Source organism: Patagioenas fasciata, chromosome 3 (genome assembly GCF_037038585.1).
Source record: "Patagioenas fasciata isolate bPatFas1 chromosome 3, bPatFas1.hap1, whole genome shotgun sequence".
In the NCBI taxonomy this organism is placed as follows: Eukaryota; Metazoa; Chordata; class Aves; order Columbiformes; family Columbidae; genus Patagioenas; species Patagioenas fasciata.
In genome coordinates, this window is record NC_092522.1 from 45,886,360 (window position 1) to 45,913,564 (window position 27,205).

Genomic DNA, 27,205 nt, shown 5'->3' on the forward strand with positions numbered 1-27,205 from the left:
ACCTAGAAAAAATGTGCATTATGTATAACCTTCATAGCTGCAATACTAGCAACAAATGAATAAACCTCTGTGTCATCCAATACAGCTCCTATGTAGTCTTGCATTATGAAGAGAATATTGTCATAGTGGTAATTTGATCCATCATATGGCATCCCCAGGAAACAAGCTGTTCAGAGAACTTTACTCCTCTTAAAGGATTACAGATAAACCCAGAATTTTGAGTGTGTATGAAAAGAAAATACAGACAAAAAAAAAAAAATTAGCCGGAGAAGAGAGAACAATTCTTCACATCCTTTCACCAAAGGTGCTAGAAAGTTGGTGCAGACTTTATCCTTAAAACACTGCAAAAGAGAGGCTTTTGATAGAGGCAGTCCAAGTATGAGCTGTTATATAGTTGATTGCATCCAAAGGAATTCTGTTTCCCTCAGGTCCTGATATCAGTGTGGATTTTCATCATGCATCTGTCAGGGAAAAAAAAAAAAATTTGATCATGATATGTTTTCATAGACTTGCTCCTGAACTAAATGTTACCATGTGAATAAATGTAAAATAGGTCTAGGCTACTGTTTCTTACTTATGTGATTAGTGACTGTCATTCAGTGAAATGTAGTTTAACTAACAAGGGAACATTTTCTATCATATCTATGTGTGTGATCACAGTCTGTGAATATGCCACATTGCCCAGCCTTACGGGTTCGGTGAAGAGTGGCTGGAAAGCTGCCTGTCAGAAAAGGATCTGAGGGTGTCGACTGACAGCCGGCTGAATACCAGTCAGCGGTGTGCCCAGGTGGCCAAAAAGGCCAACAGCATCCTGGCTTGTATCAGGTATAGCGTGGCTGGCAGGACTAGTGAAGTGATTGTGCCATTGTACTTGGTGCTGCTAAGGCTGCACCTCAAATACTGTGTTCAGTTTTGGGCCCCTCATTATAAGAATGACATTGAGGTACTAGAGAAAGTGCAGAGGAGCTTGATGAAGCTGGTGAGGGGTCTGGAACACAAGTCTGATGAGAAGCAGCTGAGGGAACTGGGGCTGTTTAGCCTGGAGAAAAGGAGGCTGAGGGGAGACCTTATCGCTGCCTACAACTACCTGAAAGGAAGTTGTAGCATGGAGGGTGTTGGTCTCTTCTCCCAAGTAACAAGTGATAAGACAAGAGGAAATGGCCTTGTATGGGGATATAATGGAAGATTTGGCGAGGAGGTTAGTTAAATGTAAATACACTTAAGTGACTTGCACCTGTCTGTAGAGAAAGCACATACATCACACTAATTGTTTTACTGACCTTGTGTGCTTGATGAGTAGAACCTCTGTGTTAGATAAAATAGGCCTGTGAGAAACTCTAGGCACCTTATCACTATGTCTGAGATTCCTGCTTTGTTGTGAAAGAGCGAGACGCTGCGCCTGCCTGAAGCCTTGACATACAGGCGAGCCCAGCAGGCCCAGTGATCTCTCAGCAGGGCTGAATTACCAGCGCCTGCGTCCCGCTGGAGTCACCTCTGCCTGGGAGCTCAGGTGTGGCTTCGGGGATCCCACAGTAGAGAGGTAGCTAAAATAAAACTTGCTCTTTGCAATGCATTCATGGCCTCTGGCTCTTCTTGTGACGTGCCTGCGTATGTGTACACAGGTCTCAAGTTGCATCAGGGGAGGTTTAGATTGGATATTAAGAAAAAAAAAATCACAGAAAGGGTTGTCAGGCTTTGGAACAGGCTGCCCAGGGCAGTCATGGAGTCATCATCCCTGGAGGGGATGTTTAAAGGGCATTTAGACAAGGTTCTAAGGGACATGGTTTAGTACTAGAGTTAGGTTGTGGTTGGACTTGATGATCCTGAGGGTCTCTTCCAACCAAAATGATTCTATGATTTATTCCAAGCTATATTTTATTGCTTTCCTTCGAAGCCTTTCCATACTCTGGCTTGAGTTTCTGACATATAACACAACTGTGAAAGTTATTTCACTTCATTCTCCCTAGTAGAAAAAGAGAGAACAGAACAAATCTTTTTTTACTTTTTCCGTATCTTTGCACAGGTTTGGTAGGTAGGAGACGGTAGGTTTGGGGTTGCTTCACTTTTTGCTGCTTGTTTCTGGCTTGCTGTGTTGCAACACATTGTGACAGTGCCATCATCAGATGAAAAACACTTCTCAGATTAGCAGAAAAATGAATAGAAGAATCAATAAAAATATGAACCTAACCTGTCTTCATTGTGTTGTTAAGTAGCCAAATATTTCTTTTTCTTTTTTATCTGTCACTATTTTCGCTTCCACCATTTTTAAAACCTAAATGGGTCTAGCTCTGTAAAATGCCTTTTTAAAATGAGTAAAATTTCAGTGAACTTTTGCTACAAAACACCCCTTTAACAAAATGTGTCAAAATTGTAGGACTGCGAATTACCTTGTTTTGGTACATTCTCTGGGACTTATTAATCATCGAGTGATAACATTTGTACATCTTCCACATATTAATAGAGTTTACTCCATTAGGCTATTTTTATATGTAACTGATTATCACAAAAATATTATTTAGCCAAAGGAAATGAAAGTAATTTCTATTACAAGGACTGTCTTCTAGTTTAAATCTCTTTTGATGCACTTTTGTTTTCACTTGTTTTGCCCAACACTGTATTGTAGCCAATAATGTAATTATGGTGAAGCTATGAAAATAATACAGGTCAGGGTGTTTACCCAAAGAGAGGTGGTTCTGCTGAAAGCTCGTCTATTAAATAAATGTCATGCAACCTTTTGTTTGCCACAGACTTTTTCAACACAATTTAACAAAGTTTATTGGCTTGAAAACAGCGATTTGGTAAGCTGTTCTTGACTAGTCCAACTGATATTATAATTTAAATGTAGCCCAGTTTTTATCCTAGGATAAAAAATCTGCAACACCTTGCAAGTGCAGTTCAGCTCACAAGATAGGGCAGGTAAAAATTTACAACATACAGTACAATAAGCTACCAAAGTAACAAACATAGTGCAAAAACCTGTAGAAACCTGGTTTTGAATGCCTGAATATCTAAGGTCCAATCAAGAAAACAAGGTAAGTACATTTTCAGCACTTCATATTTTCAGATTCAGTTATATATCTTATTTCCGTATTTGTTTTAAATTTTGACTTGAAATTGAATATTTAAACTTATCATAATGACAGTTATAATGCAAATAATTGGGATTAAGCTTGGAGAAGGTCTATGTAGGCTGAATAAGTAAAGTCTGTGAATCTATGAAATACTTTTCATATGTGAAATGAAGCCAGGTTTGCCTTGCAGCATATTTTCCACTAAATATGATAACATCACGACTATTCTGAAACTTTCCAAATACTGAATAACTGAATATATAGCTCTTGAAAACAAAAATGCTTTGTAGAGATTTATGGTGTCCAATCTTTTTTAGCTAGTCTTTTTTTTTTTTTACAGTGAATAGATTATAAAAACATTATTCAGCATGTATCCAAGATTCAACTTCTGGCTGCAGTATTTATATATTCACAGAACGGGGAAAAAAAAAAAAGAAAAGTCATCCCAATAAAATGGTAGTTATTGCATTTGAAGTTGATATTTACCAAAGCAGGATTATTTCTCCTGCTCATTTGAGCAGGTCTTTCTAAGTCAGTGATAGCAAGTTCAAAAATTTTCTTGGTGAGCAAGGTACACAGTTGTCCATGACCTCCAGTGCTCCAGTGGACAATTTGGGGGCTTAGGGCCCACTTGTTGCAACACAGTGCTCACAAATCCATTTGTTCCTGTGTGGGAAGAAACAGGAAAGTTCACAGTTGATGATACATCACAGTATGTTTGGGATTGGAAGGGACCTTGAAAGGTTATCTAGTCCAATCCCCCTGCCAGAGCAGGAACACCTAGGTGAGGTCGCACAGGAACGTGTCCAGGCATGCTTTGAATATCTCCAGGGAAGGAGACTCCACAACCTCCCTGGGCAGCCTGTTCCAGTGCTCTGTCACCCTCACTGAGAAGAAGTTTTTTCTCAAATTTAAGTGGAACCTCTTGTGTTCCAGCTTGATCCCATTACCCCTTGTCCTATCATTGTTTGCCACTGAGAAGAGCCTGGCTCCATTTTCATGGCACTCACCCTTTATATATTTATAAACATTAATAAGGTCACCCCTCAGTCTCCTCCAAACTTAAGAGACCCAGCTCCCTCAGCCTTTCTTCATAAGGGAGGTGCTCCACTCCCTTAATCATCTTTGTTGCCCTGCGCTGGATTCTCTCCAGCAGTTCCCTGTCCTTCTTGAACTGAGGGGCCCAGAACTGGACACAATATTCCAGATGGGGTCTCACCAGGGCAGAGTAGAGGGGAAGGAGAACCTCTCTCAACTTACTGGCCACCCCCCTTGTAATACACCCGAGGATGCCACTGGCCTTCCTGGCCACAAGGGCACAGTGCTGGCTCATGGTCATCCTGTTGTCCACCAGGACCCCCAGGTCCCTTTCCCCTACACTGCTCTCTAATATGTAATTTCCCAACCTATACTGGAACTTGGGGTTGTTCCTGCCCAGATGCAGGACTCTACACTTTCCCTTGTTAAATTTCATCATGTTATGCCTTGCCCAACTCTCCAGCCTGTCCAGGTCCTGCTGGATGGCAGCACAGCCTTCTGGAGTGTCAGCCACTCCTCCCAGCTTAGTGTCATCAGCAAACTTGCTGATAGTACACTCAATTCCCTCATCCAAATCGTTAATGAATATATGGAATATTATTGGGCCGAGTACTGACCCCTGAGGCACTCCACTAGATACTGGCCTCCAACTGGACTCCGCACCATTGACCACCACTCTCTGGCTTCTCTCTTTAAGCCAGTTTGCAACCCACCTCACTACTCTATTGTCTAGACCACACCTCCTCAACTTAGCTGTGAGGATGCTGTGGGAGACTGTGTCAAAGGCTTTACTGAAGTCAAGGTAGACCACATCCACCACCCTGCCATCATCCATCCACCTTGTTACATTCTCATAAAAGGCTATGAGGTTGGTCAAGCATGACTTACCCTTGGTAAAGCCATGCTGACTGCCCCTAATGGCCCTTTTATCCCTGATATGCCTTGAGATGACACCAAGGATAAGCTGTTCCATTACTTTCCCAGGGACAGAGGTGAGGCTGACCGGTCTATAATTACCCAGGTCCTCCTTCTTGCCCTTTTTGAAGACTGGAGTGACATTTGCTTTCCTCCAATCCTTGGGCACCTCTCCCATTTCCCAAGACTTGGCAAAAATGATGGAGAGCGGTCTAGCAATGACTTCAGCCAGCTCCCTCAGCACCCGCGGATGCATCCCATCTGGACCCATGGATTTATGGATGTCCAGACTATTTAATTGCTCCCTAACCCAGTCCTCATCGACTAAAGCAAACTCCTCCATTGACCTGGCTTCATCCAGGGTCTCCGGGGCTACGGGGCTCCCCAGGACAGCCTCCAGCAGAGGAGACAGAGACAAAGAAGGCATTCAGTAATTCTGCCTTCTCTGTATCTTCTGCCACCAGGGGACCCACCCCATTCATCCGTGGACCTACGTCTGGTAGACTTTCACTGAAAACCAGCAGAATAATTCATTAAAACAATTTCTGAGCTGCAGATGCAAAGGTAGCACTCAGTAATTACATTTAATTTAGTTGACTGGTTTATGAGTCAATTACTCATAAATCCAGCAAAGAAGAGTAATTGAGGAGATATGAAAGAAAATAATTTCATAAGTCTGTATTCTTTTTCTCTGATTATGGAAAATATGGGACCAAATTACTAAACTGATGTAAATTAGCATAACTTCATTGAAATTGATGGCATTATGCTCACTAGCATCGTTTGAGACTGGAGCAGCTGGCATTTACCAATGCATTGGAACCAGCTATGTTTGCAGTGAGAACTATCACTAACACAATAATACAATTTTTGTTCAACTTGTATAAATCAGAACATTGCTGCTTGGTTGCGTGGATCACAAATCAAGTTACTGAAACATTGTGGTATTCTTGAGGACAATTTAAGCACAGGTACTTTTCTTGAAACGTTAAAATACGGTTGTTCCATTTTATAAAGGCAAGATATTGCTTGTCATAATCTCAGTTGCTCTTGTGCCTGGAACTCTATTAGTATTTAGCGGCCATTGGGGTAGCTCTTCTAGTTTCAGCATTTAGTGACCTGGACTGAGTGCATGTCCATTGCACTACATGGTTGCACAAAACATACTGAAATGTGTTTCCTACAGTCTTCCAACAAGGTGAGTGCACGGTTTAGTAGCGACTGTAGCCAATGGGAATCTGATATCCTCAGGGTCAGTTCTTAATTCCAATGACGACTCATTTTTTTTACATTTCTGGAATTACTTTATCTTCTCAGGGGTGCTCCAAAGGACAGGTCTGAGGGAAGTCCTGCATATTGTAGGGAGTATTCAGCACCAGCCTAACAGCTGATCCTAAAAGCTTGACTTTGTCCCTTCCATGTATGGGCTTAAAGAAATGCTGCATTTAGGCCCACCAATGTCTGAGCCCAGAGTGAACAATACCTTTTCCTGAGGAGCATAATCTCATTAGTGTTGAATAGTACTTCCCTCCTTTGCCCTGTACAACTGTGAGAAGTACCAATACAAACATATTGCAGCAGGCATTTTACTCCCTTTGTAGGATCACTATAGCTCAGACTACATCCCAACAAGAATTTCCTCCCAGCCTAAGATTAACTGAATTTCAAATTTCCAGCCCAGGAGAAAATTTGTATTTCAACACTTGCTCTTTGCCTAACAAAATTCAGAATACCAACTGTTTTCACACAGTAAAAATTTCCACTAGTTTTGATTCAAGTATGCTGAAATGTTTCATTTCAAAAGTGATGAGCAAAAGAAATCTTCCAGTTCAGCCCAGGGCTGATGCACAACATTTCATTTAAAGTATGTTAAATTGCAATGCTTGCAGGAGTTGAAGTGCAAGCCACCTCATCAAAGTCTCTCTCCATAATTAGGCTCATCTCAGAGCATATAACACAACGTTGTTCAGAGGGGAATTCTTCATTACGTCCTGGGCTGTGTAATCCTCTGGTGAGTTAAGCTCACAGGGAAGAGTGCGCTCCCAAACAACACCCTGGGAATTGCTAGGAAATACTGTTAAAAGTTAAGCTTTTCCAATTAACTAACCAATTCAAAGGATTTGGATGTGGAAAAAAGTCAAAGCAGTCTTTTTTTATTTTTTCAGTGTAAAAGTTTAGACTGTAGTAAAACTGCTATTGCATTTTCCGTCTTTATTTTTAAGAGAATGAGTAACAATCTTTTCTTCCTTCTTACTTATAATTGGACATTCAATCACATTATGGGGAGTGGAGACATGCTAAGCATTTAAAGATGAGCAGATTTCAAAATTGCCCTTTATTTTTCCCATTTGACATCCTAAAGAATTGCAATGAAAAAGCAATACAAGTTAGACATTCAACTTCATACAGAACAGCCTGTACAAACAACATGGTAGAAAAATTTGGCCTCTGAGCTAAAAGAACTCATTCACTTCCACTAACCATGTTTTTGGAGTCTAATTCTATTTTTTTTTTACAGACAATTTTAATGAATTTTGTTATTTTGCCTCTGAACATATATGCCATTTCCTGTTTTCTGAGCAGAAATGGAGGGAAGGCTGTACATTCAAGGGCACTTGCTCCCTTACAACTTGTGTAATTTTGTTGTGAAATTACCACTCAGCATAGGACTTTACCAGCTTGACTCTCTGTCAAGTTTGCAGCAAACACAGCCTGATCACTGCAGAGACTGATACAGATTTTGACACTGACAAAGATGAATAACATGCCTCATCAGTGAGAGAGCTATAAGACAAAAGAGAAGGTCCTTGGAAACTGGTCAGGCCCCGAATTCCAAACTGCACTTGAAAGCTTTAACTTCTCTATATTAGTCTTGACTGGTTAAAAAACAGTTGCATTATTTTTCTATATTAATTTCTATTATATTGTCCATTAATATCTCTTTATATTTGGTGCAAATATCTGTACTACCTTATCTCCGTTTTGATACAGAGAACTTGGTGTCATGTTAGTTCATTGTCATGACATGTTGCTGTCATGGTTTCTGGGTCTCCCTTTTCACCAGGGTCAGTAAATCCTGATGACTGGGGAAAACTGAAATTAGAGGAAGTTTCTGACACTACCCATGAAACGTTATTGAACTCTAAGAGGAAAAGGTTTTTGCACTCCATTCTTACAGGTAGAAGCAAGATAGATGATATCTTAATTGAAAAATGCATTTAAATTAACATGAAGCATCTGGGTCTCCCTCAAGCAACATGCACAGTCTCTAACAAACAATCACTTCACCCTGAAACAGCTGATTCGCTTTCCATATTTAGCTTTCTGTGAGAACAAAAACTGATGATAATGTACCAGTTTTCAGACTTAGTCAGAAGGAAATTTGATATGATTTCAAAACACCTGATGTTACTTAGTAACACATTAACTAAAAACTTAGACCTAGCAGAGGGGTAGTGTTATGAAAAAACAGGTCTGATCTAGAAATCTATCTTTCACAGATGAAATTAAGAAAGAGGATTTCACAGTTTGTTTTCAACCTAGAATACAAGGTGTGCAGATGCATACAAATACCAACATCTTTTAATTATTTAGGCACTCTTATTTGCAATCTTGAAGCTCTTCAAATTATACGTGGAGTTAATAGTCCTGTTTTTTCAACTGGAGATGTTGCAGTAAAATGTAATCATCATGTATTAAACAACAGAGCCACATTTATGCTTCAGGTCTTTTAACTTCCTCTGCCAGACACAATTCTTACTCCCAGTCATTTTCTACCTAAAGTAATACAATTCTTTTGTTTTAAAGAACTTGTTTTCTTAACGAATGTTATGTTTTATGAACTTGAAGTACATTTACATTTTCATTATTTCTAGCCCATATCTATTTTAAATAAATTTACATACATTGCCAGGTAGTTAAAACAGTTTTGTAGTTAACTTTTATAATGAAGAAAAATAACTTTCTGCTTCACTTATCAATTTCCTACATTTGACAGAAGAAAATAACAGAAATTTTCCCCAAATCCTTCACATTTCTGAAAATAAGTAGAGTTTTGGATGACATTTCGAATTACAAAAGAAGGTACAAAACTGATGAACATTCTTGCAGTTATTGCTAGCTTTTCTGACAAAAAAAAAAAATATAACATTTACATGTATTCAGTATTTTTATCTCTATTTAGATGACATTGGGTGTAGAATAAAAATCAGACAAGCATAGAGCACAGCAATAAAATGAGGACATCATAGAAACTACAAAGCAGTTTAAAAAATTGCCCTGCATTTAAATTTAGGTTTCTGTTACTCTCTTCACCATGTCTGCAGACCTTTCATTAGTAGTAAAATGCAATCTGATGGCTTTACATTCTAAAAATTATTGGTTCTTATCCATGCCTCTTATCTTCTGCTGACCAGCCTGCATGCTTCTATACCGAATGTCTCCTTGACAGACTGAATGTCTTTGGTTGTAAGGCAGCAGTTGATGTGCTTTACTACGTGAGTATCTTCTCAATTATTTCAAAATGATAAATAAAACCAGCTCCATTAACACCAGGGTCCAAATATACTTTCCTGAGCCTCAGGGAAGCTTCCTTTGGTTGAAGTTACCCTGTATCCCTCTTTAAGCTTTGTCCAATGTAAAACCAGTAGACCGAGGTCTGTTGGTAGATAGGAGGACTACCAATAATATAAAATATGTCAGGGGAAAACATCCTGTCAAGAAACCACTGAGAGCAGAGAGGGTGATGCCCAAAAGGAGGCAACCTGGATGGTCAGAGAGTGGAGCTGTTCAAGGATATTTATGCCTGGGAAAGGGCATGGGTATAACAGAAAGCAGCATCTGAGGGAGCCCATGCAAACTCTAGGTTGCTCCTTGTCATCTTTAATCACAATTCCCTTCTTTCCCTCAGTGCAGGGACAAATGGAGTCAAGGGCTTCCAACTTCTCTAAGCACCTATATTCCTGTCCCCAGTTCTGCCTCAGCCACCCTCTGCTGCCAAAGGGCTCCAGCAGCTGTCACCTGAGACACCAGCACCCCCCAATCTGATATCCTCCTTTAGATTTATTCTGTTCTTAGTCTTCAGCATATTTTGAACATGTTCAGAACCCTAAATATGTTAGGGAAAATGTACAAAGGTTTATTATGTGTCCCACTATCTTTAGCACTTTTGGGAAACTGGGTGCATATCTGCTTGTAATAACATCTTGAGAATTTCAAAACCTGTATCAAGTGCCTATCTTGTACTTTACTGCCTATTGTTGTCACATAACATCTTTCATGAGATGATAGTCACAAAGTACTCCTTAAAAGAAGAAAGAATCATTGCATCACTGTTAAAATGAGAAGAGTTGCCAGTAGCTTCCTTTGTATTCTGGTCTACCTTTGGCAGCAAGACAAAAATTTACTGAATACACAGAATCACAGAATGGTTGGGGTTGGAATGGTCCTCTGGAGATCATCTAGTCCAACCCACCTGCTAAAGCATGTTCACATAGAGTAGATTGCACAGGAATGTGCCCAGGCATGTCTTCAATGTCTCCAGAGAAGGAGATTACAACCAAAATGCAGTGGTATTAAAAAAAAAATTAAAAAAAATAATTAAAAAAAAAAAAAAATCAAATCAGTAAAAACACTAGAATGTGAAGCCCAGAATGCAAAGAGGAACTAAAATAAAGGTGTCTTCACAGATAAGATCTGGCATCAAAACACCTGGTAGCCTCAGGAAAATGCTGTTGATGAAAATTACAGTGAAAGCTCCATAGCATTACCTCAGCTGTCTTCGTAGCCATAAATAACAGAAATAGCACAGCCAAACAGATGTTCTCTTCCTTCATACACTTACAGATGTTATATAACCAAATGTTATTACTGAAGCTTAGAAAGTAAAGATTACAAATAACACGGAGTGCAAGAATTCAGAAATCATTTCTTCGGCTCAGGATTGTGCTGCCAAGCTTTGTGGACCATGTGGAGTTTTGGACCTGCTGTCCATGGAAACCTAACACAGGTGCAAAAGGTCATAACATGTTAATAAATCAGGGCACACAGAGATCTTGTCATCAGATCTGCTCAGGATTTCTGGGTATTTATTGTAAACTAGATCACCATTTCAATCCAGCAAGCTATCACAAAAAGGAAGTCTGGCATATTGGCTAAAATGTGCTTTAAGGACATACTGAAAGAAGAGATCATGAGTGTAATGAAAATAATAAAAATTAGCTGCTAATCAAACACATTCACCAAATAATAGACTTAATATAGTCCATCTGTTGTAAAGTGCATTATCAGAGAAAATGAATAATTAGAAGCATGGAAAATGTTAAATAAGTTGGAAAATCTGTAATCTTTCTCACAGGTAAATGCTACCTGTTCTGATTTTTAATTTCTGAAATTATCCCTAACATTTAAACAAAAAAAAAAAAAAAGGAAGAAGACCATGGTGTATTGTTCCAAGTGTTGTGGTGTTTATTGTAAAGTGAGTGCTACACAAAAATTGCTAGGCAATATTCTTGAAGTCCCTCTTGATTATAAGGTCTACTGGTCACTACTTACTGGTTTTGATTAAGCAAGCACTGAATGGTCAGTTACGCAAAATTCAATTAATTCTCTCTTCTAAGTAATGTGTCATTTTTTCCTCACTTGTTTGCCTCTGCACCTTTTCTAGAATAACTTCTGTATGCCAAGTAAGAAACAAATATCCTTGTTTGCAGATGTTACAGGTCACCTTAATATATATTACCATTTAGGCAATTCCACTGAGTTAGTCCAAAGTTCTTTAATGTGCTGAATTATTAGCTAAAGAGTACTGGGAGAACTTTGCAGCAGCAAGTATTAAGCAGATGTAGCCTGGCAGAGCTCCTTCAACATTATTCTTGTCAGCTGAGCCTCTCCTCCTTGTGTGTGCTTAAAACTGACTCAAAAATCTGAAAACAAGTATCAAGTCCTTCTCTTAAAATGTGGCTCCACTTTTGATCCCAATGAAGTAGAAGAGGCTTATCTGATCCTTCTCGATCTGCATAACAAGTTTTCTCATGAGGCTTCCCAGCTCTGCAAACATCATCAGTGTTATCATTAGGAGCACAGTCTTTCTCACAGTACTTAGGAACTTGCTTTGCTAAAGTCAGGAAGGGAGGTGCTACGAAAATGGAAAATAACACAAAATAGGGAAAGTGACTCATAATATATCAAGTTCTTAAAAGATCCTAGATGAAATAATAATAATACCCCGCACTTTCCAATAACTATACCAAACCTTTTCTTTAGGCTTAGACTGAATTCATTTCACATAACTGGCTACTGAATCACTGAGAATCACTGCATCTGCTCTCTGCCTGATGACTTTGCTATGCCATAGAAACATATACATCCCTATAGAATTTCTCGAGCTCTTAGAGAAAAAAATATTAGCTAAAGAAGAAATCACTTCAGTCTTTCTTCCTTTCTTTCCTCATGTGCTGCAATGGATGTCTCATTTGGACTTCAGCAGTGCGAGTTCAAAGCTATGATTTGGTTGTCTTTTTTTCATGTACAACTCTATTGGAAGGATCAAGCAATAGATTCTTCAGTTTATTTTGATAGATATGTTAGCAAGGTTGAAGACACGAAGAAAGCAGGTAGCTGGAGACCACAAAGATATAGTGAAATACAGAAGCATCAATTATATTATTCCATACCAGTTTGTTTTCTTCACTGGTCACTTGCAAGATTTTGTTGCTGCCACAACAACTCGTAACTAGTGCTTTCACAATGAGGCAGACCTAGGCAGCCAGTTTCGGAACAATGGTTTCCAAGACATCTTTGCTTGAATTACCTCCCTGAGAATGGACTTTTCTCCTTATCTACCATGTTATTTGTTCTTTCAAACACCAATGCCCTATATTTCACAAATTATTAAGGATTTCAATGCACTTGAAAAGTTATTCGAGTTTATTCTGAGTAATTACAACTTACTCCTCTTAGAGAACTTAAAACATAAAGCAGATCATTTAACCTCATGCCTAATATGTGATTAAGCACAAACCATTCCCTGGGTCTAAAGGAACTAGTGAAAGGTATAAATATCTGTGTGAGTGCCCTGAGGATCCAAGACTTGCGGCTTCCTGCCTGGAATTGCAGAGGCATTGCTTTCTCACCTGGCAGGGATGCACAGGGACATATTCATGAGCATTTGAAGTCAACCCATTGATTTCAGTGAAATGGTTAGTGCTCTAAATTAGGTATCAGCTTGACTTCCTCTGTTGAAATGGGGCCAAAGAAATTAAGATCTCCAAGGCATTTAATTAGACACCTCCAACTCTAGCTGTGTAACTCTAGCAATTAGCTGAGCTGTGAAAGTCAGAGGCCTTTTCCATGCTATCTACAGAGGGAAGAGAGAGTGTGGATTTTGAGATGCAACCAAAAGGGTGTGCACGCTCAATGCACAGCTGCTTAAACTCAGCCATGAGGAATCAGGAGGCCCAAGGATGCATGTTTGAACTGTCCCTCTCACTAAGAAATAGTTCTGACTGAAATCCAGAAATGACATGCACTGGAGATGCAGCCCATGGAGCTCCAAGGCTCAGGTTGGACATTGCAGGTCCCTGATCACTACTATCTCTCTATAGCTCTACCTGGTACCAAACAAGCTTCACCCACCTCCACACTTAGCCTGGCACAGGAAAGGAAATGTTTTGTGTGTTGTTACACAGTGGTCAGGAAAGGATCAAGTGACAATAAGAGCTGTGTTCATGAAATACCTACCACAACTGCACCTGGGACGGTGGCTGGGGCTCCCAGACTCTGCTATAACACACACCAAAATCTGCTCTGCAGTTCCTTGTATTTTGGCACAAAAAGCTGAAATGTGGCTGTGAATTTTCTCATGGCAAACTCAACTGTATCTGTCAGACTAGTGCAGAACCTATAGTACTTTGAAAAACTGCAAACTGTAAGAAAAACAAAAATGCCTGTGCTTCTCACATTTCTCTGATGAATTCCATCAATCATTCCATTGCTTAAGCCTTAAGGATTTGTTGCTGGGAAAAAATTCTAGGGTGAGGAGACGATGATAAAGGGAAAAGGTTCTAAGTGAGGGAGAAAAAATGCATTTACAAGTTAAAATCAATTTCCCACCTGTGCCTTTTGAGTGAGAGACATTCCTCTCCTGATCTTACAGCTTAGAGTCAGGCCATGAAAAATATATTCTCTCCTCTCTTCCAACTCCCTTCTGTCAGTCATTACAAAAGAGCTGCAGATCAGTTCCACTTACAGAGCTGCTCTTTAGCTCTTGGGACAGATACTCTGGATGATCCAGACCCAAGGGGATGAAGAGGTGATGATACCTGCCACTTTGCTTGCATAGCTTGCTTCAGTGGTCACACCCCAGAGTTCATGGTTTATCACCTCATTCTTTCCCTCCACATTGATGACAGTTTTTAGTGATCAAGAATTTTCCAACATCACTTCTGTGGCTCAGTGCTACGGGGAGTGTAAATACCGATTTTTTGCAAATACAGCAAGTAGTCTTTATTAGTACTATTCCTAGTGTAGAAAACTTAAGAATAGAAAGCTACTCACAAGTAACTGAAACCTGTAATAAAACAATAATTGCTAAAAGTTTTGATACAGATCCAAAACCATACTAATGAGGAATTTATCCCATATGCTTTCTCTTTAAAGTCACATGCTTTCTTTAAAGCAGAGTAAGCAAAAGAAGAAAACTGGATACTTTGATTATGGCATCAAATGTACTTTGTGAAAGAGACCTAAAATTGCTCCTCTAGCCAAAAATAATAATGATGATAATAATAATTATGATGATGATGATGATGATGATAAGAAGAAAGAAGGAGAAAGAAGACGAAAGAAGAAGAAAGAAAGAAAGAAGAAGAAAGAAGAAGACATCTATTACACTTTGCTTTTCATCAATAATTATCAGGGTCAGACTTACTTTTCCTGTTTTCCAGAGGAGAAAATAAGGCCCAAAAGGTGGAGTGACTGCCCAGGGTGATCCATCAGATCGACACAGCTTTGGAAATTGAATCCAAGTTTCCTGAATTCCAGCCCAGTGTTCTGTCCTTAGCAATAAATGACTAGGTATCTTAGCCACCAGAGGACAACTTCACCCAATCATTCACACATCTCTGAAACCAAAGGCCCTCTGGAAAACACAAGGTATTTGCAGTTCAGCAGTCTCTGTAGTGTCTGACACTCCCAATGTTTGCAAAGTCATTTTTTTAATAGAACTCAGTGATGAACTAGAGCGAGAAATGGCTGTCCTCTGTAATTATATTACATTGTAACAACATTTGTCACTCATAAGAGATGCTTTCCTAGATCTTAATATCTTTTTGAAGCTTTCACTCTGGAGGTTTAGGTATCTAGCCATTCTTTTATAGGCAACATTTAAATTCAATAATAATAATACCTTAAGTGCAACAATAAATTTGACAAACGAACCATCTGTACAAAATACACAAATTAAATTGTACATGACAAAGTCAATTCTGAGAACGGATTATAACAACAGTGTGATTTCAAAGATAGCACTGCTGAATCTTTTGGAAAAGTATCTTTCTTCATGAAAAGGTAACTTGCAGGCAAATGTTTCCACATTTTTAAAGTCTGAAGACTCAATTACTTTACAGAGTAATTACTAGATAACAAAATTGTAGTCACTGCCCGGACCATTAAACTTTGGTAAAGGTGGCTGAAATAATCTCAGGGGAACCAAGAGCTTGTTTAGAGCACGGATATTAAGCAGCGGTAATTAAGTAACACAGTGGGAGTGTGAGTCCCAGGAGAAAACATGTTACAATGACGATTTTATTGCACATCTCGATTACTTGTTACTATGCACTTCAGTTTTCTGCAGTAGAAATCTACCACCATTTCAGATCAGCAGTAGCCTGAAGCTCTACACAGATGTCCCAAGCCCCTTCTCTTGTCCTGAGACCAGCTGGCACAGTCTGATCACATCCACTCTGGAATGGTAAACTAGGCTGGGAAATAGAATGGACATATCTAAACTGCCCAGGGTCAACAGTGTCTCCTATATTAATTCCCAAACTGTCTAGGAATTGCCTGGGAGACTGCCAATTAAACACAACTGGGCATGGGACTGTTCAAGCAGTTCAACAGTGCAGGCAGCCTACTTCTGCACCTCTGCCTGTGCCCTGGCATTGTTTATCTACTAGTCAAGAAGGAAACAACAATGACCTCCCAGCAAAAACAAGATGTTTTTGTCATATGTGGTAGAAAAAGAAGAATGGACAAAGGATAGACAAAAATAGAATGACACATGAAGAGGGAAGATAGGCCCAAAGTTCTTAACTGGGAAAGCAGTGTATTAGCAGTGTTGTAGATAAATGTGATCAATGCAGGATGCAAGAAGAGAGAATGCTGCAATAATCAAGTTAGGAAAGGAAGAGGGATGGAGCTAGCTGAGGGGATGGAGTGGCATCTCCCTTTCAGAGCTACTAGGCAAGAGGAATCTTTAAAGTTCAGAGCCAGTCCAGGGCAGAGACTCAGCTGAAGACAATGCTGGTGTCCAAGGAAAGTGCTGTTCTCAGCAAGCGGAAAGGAGGGGTAAGGACACAGTGTACTGCTGGTTATAGCATCACTAAGATGGTTTCCCACAAAGCAGAGGCAAGCTGTGAGTTTTGCTTTCACACATGGCCTGGAATTCATCTGTCCAGACTCAGACACTTGAGTAGCTGATAGAGGCCATCCCAGAGCCCTCTATCACACTCTGGGAACCCAGCCCCTGGGAAGGAAGCCTATAGTTTATCTTCCAGATCACCTAGGATGTACATGCTTCAGTCAGAAAGGAACCATAGAGGTCAAAAGAGAAGCAAAGTGTTTAAAGAAGCTGCCTAGATGGAGAACACCACCCCATTAACCTGATCGTCACCATGTCCTACTGATGTGCTGGTGAGGCAGAGTTTCAATACATGCAAGCTCAGAACACCATTGTGAGTGCCAGGGTTATTCAAGCTACTCTCTTGGCCAAGCATTTAGAGCTAGAGGCTGTAGTGCTGCCATCCGGCAAGTCCTGGATCACAGAAGCTAGAGGGAGCCCTAAAGGATCTCTGAGAAATGGGTTCAGAGGAGTCCCTTCCCCCAGTCTTTGTCTAAAGGACTGTGAAGGAAAGGAAAATCTCTGTTACAGTAGTCTAGCCAGCAGGATAGAGCAACCAGAAGAGAGCCTGGGAAACTTTTAACTACTTTGTCTTGTTTGTGGGAGCAGCTAAAACAGACCAAACAACAACAACAACAACTGCACTTTGGCCACAACAACCCCCTGCAGCGCTACAAGCTGGGCACAGAGTGGCTGGAGAGCAGCCAGGCAGAAAGGGACCTGGGGGTACTGATTGACAGGAAGCTCAACATGAGCCAACAGTGTGCCCAGGTGGCCAAGAAGGCCAATGGTATCCTGGCCTGTATCAAAAATAGTGTGGTCAGCAGGACAAGGGAAGTGATCCTTCCCCTGTACTCTGCATTGTTGAGGCCACACCTGGAGTATTGTGTTCAGTTCTGGGCCCCTCAGTTCAGGAAAGATATTGAGGTGCTGGAGCAGGTCCAGAGAAGAGCAACAAGACTGGTGAAGGGACTTGAGCACATGACCTATGGGGAGAGGCTGAGGGAGCTGGGGTTGTTCAGTCTGGAGAAGAGGAGGCTTAGAGGTGACCTCATCGCTCTCTATAACTACCTGAAGGGAAGTTATAGTCAGGTGGTGTAGTGGTAGTAAATTCGACGAATCCAGACGCCGGCATAAGCTCTTTGATCGAACGGGCGGGCCGGGCGAGAGTAAGGAGTCTAATTCAATGTGAATTTACCATCCGTACTCTTTAATGAACTCTTAAACAACACTGAATGTCAATGTCTCCGAGACCACGTTTTTCCAAGCCTTATATACTCTATGCCAAAAGGCCATGCGGCAAGTGCAGGCTACAATTGGTTACACTTACAGTCACTCATCCCCCCCCACTATGGCGATTGGCTGCAGGGCACTGTTCACAGACTGTTCATGCGCAGCGGCAACGCCCCTCCTGCAGCCTGGGTCGAGGGCAGAGCAGCGTCTGTTTACTTTCCTTTTGTCTCTGGTGTCTCAGGGAAATCCTTCCGTGTAGCACAGCCGCATCAAGCCCTGGCTTGTTCACAGCACACAGCCAGAGACTCTCCACAAGGTGGGAACTGGTCTCTTCTCCCAGGCAGTTAGCAATAGGACAAGGGGACATGGGCTTAAACTCTGCCAGGGGAAGTTTAGGCTGGATATTAGGAGGAAGTTCTTTACGGAGAGAGTGATCAGGCATTGGAATGGCTGCCCAGGGAGGTGGTGGACTCACCGTCCCTGGAGGTTTTTAAACTGAGATTGGACATGGCTCTTAGTGCCATGATCTAGTAAATGGGCTGAAGTTGGACCAAGGGTTGGACTTGGTGATCTCTGAGGTCTTTTCCAACCTAGCCAATTCTGTGATTCTGTGATTCTGTGAACAACAACAACAACAACAAAAAAACAAAACAAAAAAAAACCACCACCACATATAGACCTTAACATAAACACAGTCACTCTTTCACACATATATGCCAGCATTCCTGTGTGTGTGTGCACACTCAAACGTGAAATGCGTGTTGGAGTTCATCTAAAAACCTGTATTTTCAGAGGCATCCAGCTTCCGCTGGCTACATCTAAACTAGTAAATTCAACAGTGCCAGCATCTTGGTATATAATTGTAGCATAACTGTTATTAATATGAACAAGGGGCAACTAAGATTCAGGCAGCTCCTGGGGACCATTTGAGATTTCTGATGAGCCAGGGACCATTTCCACTATGCCATCTTGTGTGCACATACGCAGGCACATCGCAAGAAGAGCCAGAGGCCACGGATGCATTTGCAAAGAGCAAGTTTTATTTTAGTTACTTCTCTACTGGGGGATCTCCGAAGCCACACCTGAGCTCCCAGGCAGAGGTGACACAAACGGGGACGCAGGCGCTGGTCAGTTCAGCCCTGCTGGAAGATCGCTGGGCCTGCTGAGCTCGCCTGTATTTCAAGGCTTCAGGCAGGCGCAGCGTCCCGCTCTTTCTCACAACAAAGCAGGAATCTCAGACACAGTGATAAGGTGCCCAGAGTTTCTCCCAGGCCTGTGTTATCTAACACAGAGCTTCTACTCATCAAGCACACAAGGTCAGTAAGACAATTAGTGTGATGTGTGTGCTTTTTCTACAGACAGGTGCAAGTCACTTGAGCGTATTTACATTTAACTAACCTCCTCGCCAAATCTTCCGCTATATCCCCATACACATCTGGATACAGATGCTCTCTTTTGAATGATAAGGTAATTTAAAAGTATGGGCATATACAAAAAGTTTCAGTTGGTTTCAGGGACAGAGAATGGCTCCTGGAATTGTTCAGTGCACTAGTTCAGATATATCCAGACTCACTCTCCTGGAATGAGTAAGTTTTGCTACTAGCAATTTTGCTGTATTTTTCAACAGAAGGCTAAAGTACACAAACTCCATGTTGGTGGCCAGAAGCATCATCTAGAACTGTGATGTGGGTAGAGAAGTGTATCGATATGATACATTCAGTTGGCCAACAGCTGAAATTTTTTTGCTTCTGTGAATACTGCAATACATATGTAAACATTTGTGGGGAAAAAAAAATGTTATGACAATAAACTTTGCCTGGCAAAATATGATGCAATTCAGTGTGTGTTTTACTCCCTTTCCCCATACTGCCAGAAAATCATATGGACAGGCAGTATGCTGGGGATTTCATTTGTCAAGAAGGGTTGCTAGGGAAAAAGATGTTAAGGACTGAGAAACTTCTGGAAGCTCTTCATGCTGTGATGTGCCAAAAGAAGACAGGACACTTAACAGCTGGATCCTGAAAGAGCTGGAGCTGGCAGTCAGCATGCAACTTGAGGCTTGCTGATATCTTTTCTCTCAACATGGAGATGAGCTCTACTGAACTAGAAGTAACTAACGGGTCTCTATAATATTTGCTTCAAATATGTGCACCCTTTTTTTATTTCGATACAGTTGCTTATTGGCTATAGCCACCATAATGAGAGAAGTAGCTGTGGCCTGATGCTGCCACATCTAAATGAATATATCTACAAGCATATATCAATGTTGATAATGTTTCTCAGGTGGGAAGGTGCTGCAGCGTATATGTATATGTACACATAACAGTGACAATCTGCTCCTGCTTGCCACATCTTTAAGCCTTGAAGAGCTTTGCTTTCCAGTAGTTATTTGACACCCTGTTCAGTACCAATCACTCTGCTATAGAGTGAAAACAGACACACTGTGCTTTCAAAGGCAACTCTGTGCTGCTTTGAAGTGTTTCACAGTCCCTACATACCCTCTGAAAGAAAAAAAAAAAAAGTTTTCTTTCTGTCTCTAGAGAGAGATAAAGCAACCTGATAGACAGACATTCAAATGCCATTAACTGTACCAATGTTTCTTTGTGCTTATAAATATCTGCAGCTAAAAAATTAGAGATTGATCTGAACTTCTCTTCAGAAACTGGGAAAAATTGGGATTAACCTGAATCTTGCAATAAATAATGTATCACTAATTACCCTTTAGGAAAAAAAGGCGACTTTAATTCAAAAACCTCATGTGTATTATACGCATTGGTTGAAGAAAAACACTATTATTTACAATGTCTTATGAAGTCATGGTAATACAGACGCTTTCAGGTGGCCAAGGAGAGATTTTTATGGTTCCAAGGCTTATTTAGAATAAATATTACTTATTGTTCCTGTAAAACCTCTTATACCATTGGCATGCCTGATTTTTCTCAAGGATCAACGTACCCATAAATATTTTCTGCCCTTTAATGTACATTTGGGATTAAGTTCCCCCAAATGCAGATAGAACATTACTCCCTCAGCATCCTTATTCTCCTTGTCCCCCATCCCTAGATCCCCATTGCATGTGCATAGGACTCTGTTCATGGGACAGTTTCCTCACTGCAGAGTGCTTTAGTAACACAGAAATGTAAGAGTAGGAGGAGGGACGCAAATCAGGAGATGGGCTGCAGTGTTTTGACCTGACTGCAATAAGTGCTAACGCATGAAACGAAACAGCAGTCCTGAAAAAGCCCAATATTCTGATTTTAAGTTTGGCCGGGTTTCAACCACCTCCATCCAGGTAGTCATGTTCCAAAAGATTCAACCAGTTTTACACAAAGCAGGTTAGTTAAGCCTCTTTGTATCTGGGGGAAAAAAAAAAAAAAAAAGTTTTAAAAAAGTCATACTTACAGCCACTTAATGGTTTAACATGTAAGTGAAATGCTCACCTGTGTTTTTAGAGACATAATTCCCCGCTTCAATTATATTTCTTTGTCCAGTGTGGGAGAACAGTTCAGCCTTCTCTCCTGTGCTATATCTCATATGACCAGCCTGCAGAGTGATGAGAATGTACAGAGTTAAAATATGCTGATCCAAATCCATTCCCTAAAAGCCCATTGGCAGAGGCGAAGATTGGTTAAATAGCTATTCACCAGCTGGCAGATGGTTTTCTTACTATCTGCATTCAAACATAGTCGAGAATAAAAAAAACTTATGTCTGCTAATTGTATGGCTGTTCACAGCTCAAGGGCAGCTCTGCTATTAGCCATAACAGTCAGAGCTTTCCATATATTAAGTGATTTTCTTTCCTGAAGCAGGAGTAAAATCCAAATAACTGTGTAACAGCAGACCAACAAATCTACTCGAAAACACCAAAAAAACATAGTGGCTAATAAAAGAGAGAGAAAAAAATCCCTTTAAATTCAGAAACTATGTAATCTCCTATCTGACTCACTGCTATCTTGGCCAGCTTGTACCTTTGTTTCTGGTTGTAATTTGTATTTATGACCAGAAATTAGAAAAGCATGAGAATTATTTGGGAAAATAGGCCTGCAAAGGACCAGGTGAGTCACCATGCTTTTCCTCCATAATCAAGAACAATTCTGTCATAGTTTTTAATTCCGTATAGGTCAAGCAGGATAGCCATTCCCCTCACATACACACAAGCTACAAATGGTATTCACCCACAGCATGAGAGTCAAGCCCTCAGGGACTGCAATGCACTAAGGGAAGAGAGATTGAAAGGTTGGAGTCAGGGCTGCTGCAGGCAAGTCTTGAGGCTGCAAGATGAGATGAGGCATCTCTTCCATCCCAGCACCATGCCTCTCCCAGACAGGATGAAAAAATAGAGAAACATGATAGAAAAAAAGTTATGTGTTCTGTTGGACAGATAATTACTGCTGCCACTGATAGACAGGAGCAATCAATAGTGGTGGTAAGTGGCAACAAGCGTTCCCCATTGCTGACAGGGTGGACTTAGTTTGAGCTATAGTCATTACCACCTAAACACACCAAGCTGCAGAGGAAAAGTGTTTTTTTAAAAATATATACATCCAAACCTGCAAAATCCTGTGCAGATATTCCTTGGTGCCTGTTTTCTCTCTTTTTCTCCAGTTTCTCTCTTTTTCTTTGCTATCAGCCTATATGGCACCTTGTTCTGCAGAAGTCAGGCATCTTGCAGGACAGGACACCGGTTGGAAAATACAAATAACTACAAGAGGTAAACAGAAATGTGAAGTTGATATTCAAACCTGAATGTAAGCCCCTGGGGACACAGTGTGAGGTAGGGAAACAAAGAAAAAAGCATGCACTACTCACTAACCAGCTGGTGTCTTCTGGGTTTTCCTACAATTGCTGAAGGAACTTGGGTAACTCCAGGGGGAACACTGAAAGGAGTCAGAGTTCCTACTTTGAAGTTCTCCTCAACATTCTGGGATACTTGGAGAGAACAATCATGCCAGAGAGACCACATTTTCTGCTGAAATAAAATCAGAAGTAACCCACTGAAGCCTGAAGATCCGTGGTTTTATCACAGCCCCATATGGCTGGAGTGCCTCACCTCCCTGCTGGGGAGCTCCTGCAACTCCCTGAACTGAAGAATTATTCCAGGAAGCAATCCTGCAGTATTAGATCTACAGCATATGCTACACAAAACATTAAGAGTTAGAAAACTGGTTTTATTTCTGTGTTCCATGGTTTTCTGCATTAAGTCTGGGGGGATGCAAGTGGTTTGATTTTGAGTAAGTGGAATGAAGCAGGGCCACAAACAGGTAGCCCCACCCATTTTTAATGACTTGCTAATTCCAGTCCTTATTCATTCTGCAGTCACAGCCTAAACTGGGGCGGATTACAGATGGGGTGGCACCCTTTTGCTGAGTTCTTAATGCAGAATATAATAACACTATTCACTAGTGTCCTAAAAAATTTCCATTCATACAGGGTTCTCATTCCCAGAACTTCCAAAAGAACAACCCCCAAGTAGCTCAGCTTTAGTTTGTGCAAAATCCCCTGAAATATACAAAACGAAGATGTGCAAATATAGCAGGCAATGCAATGACACTGCTGTCTGAAAACAAGTAAATTAACATAGTCTTTGGCAAATCCTTTTCCTTGGGCTAATTCTATTTTTCAGGAAAAGAAACTGTCTCCTTTTTTTTTTTTTTAAAGAATGAACTATCTTTGAAAATAAAATGCCTCTGCAGGCATAAGCACAGGATTTCATCTTAGTAATCATAGCTAAATTTATTAAAGCCTTTTCTGCCACATTTGCCAGTATACCTCCTGGCTGTTGTGACAGCACCTGGGGGCTGGAGAGACACACTCTCAAGCACATAAATTGCTTTCTCTTTCAACTCAACTGGGTTGTGATTCGCTTGAACAGAAAATTGTCCAGTTCAGAAAAGAGGAAAGAAACAAAAAAAAAAAAAAAGAGACTTAGCAGACTCAGAGGAGGGGGAGGAGACTGCAAAGAAAAGGTCCTTTCTAATAATAAAGCCCCAGGGACAAAAAGTATCAGTTATTTTTACCAGCTGAGATTGCTGCACACTTTTTCTATCTTGAGGCAAAGCCAAGGGGTTTTGGTTTCACCAGGTTTTCCTAAGGACCTGAAATTGGGGGTGCTCCTGGGACAGATGCAACCCAAGGTAAAGCAGAGGGTACACACAGCCAGTGGACTACAACTGTATTATTTGGTGCAGGACTAAGTGATGAGCTGTGTCCAGGCACCTGTTTTAGCACAGTCTCCTGATTAGAAATACAATCACATGCAGCCTGGGAAAGTACTGGCAGTTAAGTGCCAGATTCCCAGAAAGCACTGCATTTGCTGTGTCTGCATCAGTCTGGTTGAGGCTGTGTCTGCATTACCAATCAGCCTGCTCATGGCAAGCATTTGCCAGCACCTGTGCCATTGGCAGTCAGTCAAACAGGTAAAAAGAGCTGAATCATTCCCAAATAACCAATTCCTCCTTCTTCCATCCAGACAACACTTCGGACAACAACAGAGGTTAAAGATAGCAGGCAGAGCTGAGAAGGCTAGGTAAAGCTTAATTGCCTTCCTAGCTCCACATTCAAAGCCTTTAACACTTGGCAGAAGCCTTTCAAGCATGGATTTTAGGATAACTTCCCAAGGACTTTTGCCACTAGGTCAATTTAGTCTTATTCACACACACACATAGACAAGACACATACAAACACACAAACATAAAAGAAGTAAGGGCACACTGCAGAAGTTATTGGGTTTTTGTGGTGGTTTTTTTGTTGTGTTTTTTTTTTTTTTTCCTATTTCTTGTTCTGGTTTAGATACATTTAGTCTTCTTTGATCACTCAATCTTTGAAAATTTCTCGCTTTGATGAAAACATACCATAATACCAGCAGCATGATATAGCCTTGCATTTTCTGCAGACTTTGCTATGATCTTGAATGTCTAAAAGCTTAAGCATCACATTTAAAAATGAAGCCTTACCACGTGAAGAATTGTACAAGGAAGCAGTTTGCACACTTGAGACCTACCTGAGATCTTTATTCCAGATTCTTGAGCTCATTTCACACCTAGACAGATTTTAGTGCTGGTCCCTTTGACATCTGCTTGTGTCAATCACAGGTAAGAGGCTGCATCACTGTACATATCTCTCTCCTTTACCAATGACTTTCATGACAATCCTTTGGTTTGATACAAACCGTATTGCTTTTACCTTGTTAGAAAAATCCTATATAACAACAGACAAAGCAGAAAGCAAGTTGGAAAAATACAGAGCTGCTTGGTTCCCAAAAAACCTCTTCTGTAAGCTGTTTCTAAGAAAGATCTGAACTAATATCTGAAATAGAAAAATCCAAAATCTCCCACAGATCCAACATATGATTAGTTGTCTAGAAACAATTAGAACATGTTGCAACAATTCTGCTACCTTTGATGGTGCTATAGATGTGAAGTTCAAACCCAGCTACCTTTCTTGCTTCCTTACATTAAAATGTTACACTAAGCTTTCACAAACTTAGTTGACCCATGTGGATCACCAGAACGAAGAGTATAACACACGGATCAAACTCCAAGTGATCGAATCTGAAGTGTATATAGCCCAGACATCAGACCCACACTATTTTCACCTTTAAATTCACAAAAACAAGACTATAAAAAGAAAAAAAAAATCACTTTTACAGAAGATATAGGAAGACCTAAAGTAATAGTATTTATAGAAGGAAAATATTCCTGATGATTGAAAAAAAAATATTACTAGAAAGAGAAATATGGTAAGAAAAAGGTGGTTAGTGTGTGGAAGGTCATCACAGGTGGAAAAGGTACTATAACAAAAGATGTAAGTTTAGGAGGAGCTTCCATGGATGGTTTCATGTAAAATATACCAGACTGGCTGCATGTTCAAAATATCATGGTGAATCAGACCATAACAAGCCCAGAGTTTGTGCTCAAGCAGCAACAGATGGCTGCAGCAACTGGAAGAAGGGGATGAGAAAGGGCAGAGACCTGGTCAGACATGAGCTGGCAGCTAGTGAATGAATGCTGCTGGTGGAGGAGGCATCAGCAGGCAGGGCACGTGACACTGGACAAATCCATCACAATTTTTATTTTGTATTATTTTGGATGCCTACTTTGCAATATTTGCTTTTCCTTTACAAAACTTCTGGGACTTGATCACTTCTTCTTAGTGGTTATGGGTTAGTTATTTGTCCCTTAAGCAATATGTTTCTAAACTTGGTTAATTAGATTTTTTTGCTGTTTCTCATGGTGCATAATGAAAATGAGAAATGACAGAAGAGATGCTGCCTTTAAAGAGAAGGCAGAAAGAAGAGAAAAAGGAAAGATGGTACAAAAAGAAGAGAAGCAGTTGTCAGCACTGAAAAAGAATGGCATCTAGAAAGCCTATTTATATCTGTTGTGTAAGGGTCTACATTTTCTGCAGTATTTTCAAATAAACAGTACCCAGGTTTTGGCAAGAAACTCATACTTAAAAAGCTATTTCATCTTATGTTGTAAAAAATGCCCAGAAGGGAGCATTTTAAATGGTTGAGACTTTCAATTTTTAAGTCAAAGAGAACAGTTCTCAGAATATCCCAGTAGTGAGATCAGTCTAGCATTCATTATTTCAGTGCAGTCAAAATCTGACAGAAGGATAAAAATGCATTAGAACAGACACTAATGCAAGTAAATCCAGGCAAAATTCCGTGAACAGAACATAAATATTTTTGTTTTCTTTATGCTCTTGAGCACTGCACTCAAACCTCACATTAGTAATGAATAATTTGATTTATCATTTTAAACTTCCAGTTTTATTTTGGCTATCTAGGAAACAGTATTTTATATATCCTAGTTAAGGAACTAGGCTCAAAAAGAGAGGAAAGAAGAATTTTAACTTTGTTCATTCTTTTCACAGTCACCTTCTTTTTGACTCATATGTCATGCTGTCTTTTCTTCTGGAGATTTTCTGAAGCCCAGAGATCTCCTGCTTTTAGTTAATATTTAGTTAATATTTTTATTCCTACAGGTAAAAAACCTCTAAATTGAACTGAACCAGAATTCATTCACAGCTCATAAATGAATTTAGTGGTAGCGTTTTTGCTTGAGTTAATTTCACTGGAAATCAAAAACACTAAATCCACCATTAATCCATGTAGTTAACAACATCTACGCGGTAAGTATTGAGCATTGTACACTTCCTAAGTGATGCTGTAAGTAACAGAGTTAGTCTTGCATGGGGAGTTGTTTCCTTAAGCAAATAAAACCTTATTAGATATAAAAAAGTCTCATTCCTTGTGCAAATTATCTGCTGCCTTTGCTGACACTCTGGCATTTGACCTCAGTGCCTACTCCTATTTTACTAGCATGTC

General features: G+C 40.3%; 1 long non-coding RNA gene across 1 annotated transcript; it reads right to left on the minus strand.

The window, feature by feature from the left end:
* Window positions 1-241: 241 nt before the first annotated feature.
* LOC139827717 (uncharacterized) lies at window positions 242-22,552 on the minus strand. The gene is made up of 4 exons (XR_011738634.1): window positions 22,425-22,552; window positions 21,315-21,417; window positions 14,953-15,162; window positions 242-461 (listed from the first exon to the last, which is right to left on the minus strand). It is a non-coding gene; the product is annotated as an uncharacterized lncRNA (long non-coding RNA).
* Window positions 22,553-27,205: the final 4,653 nt, after the last annotated feature.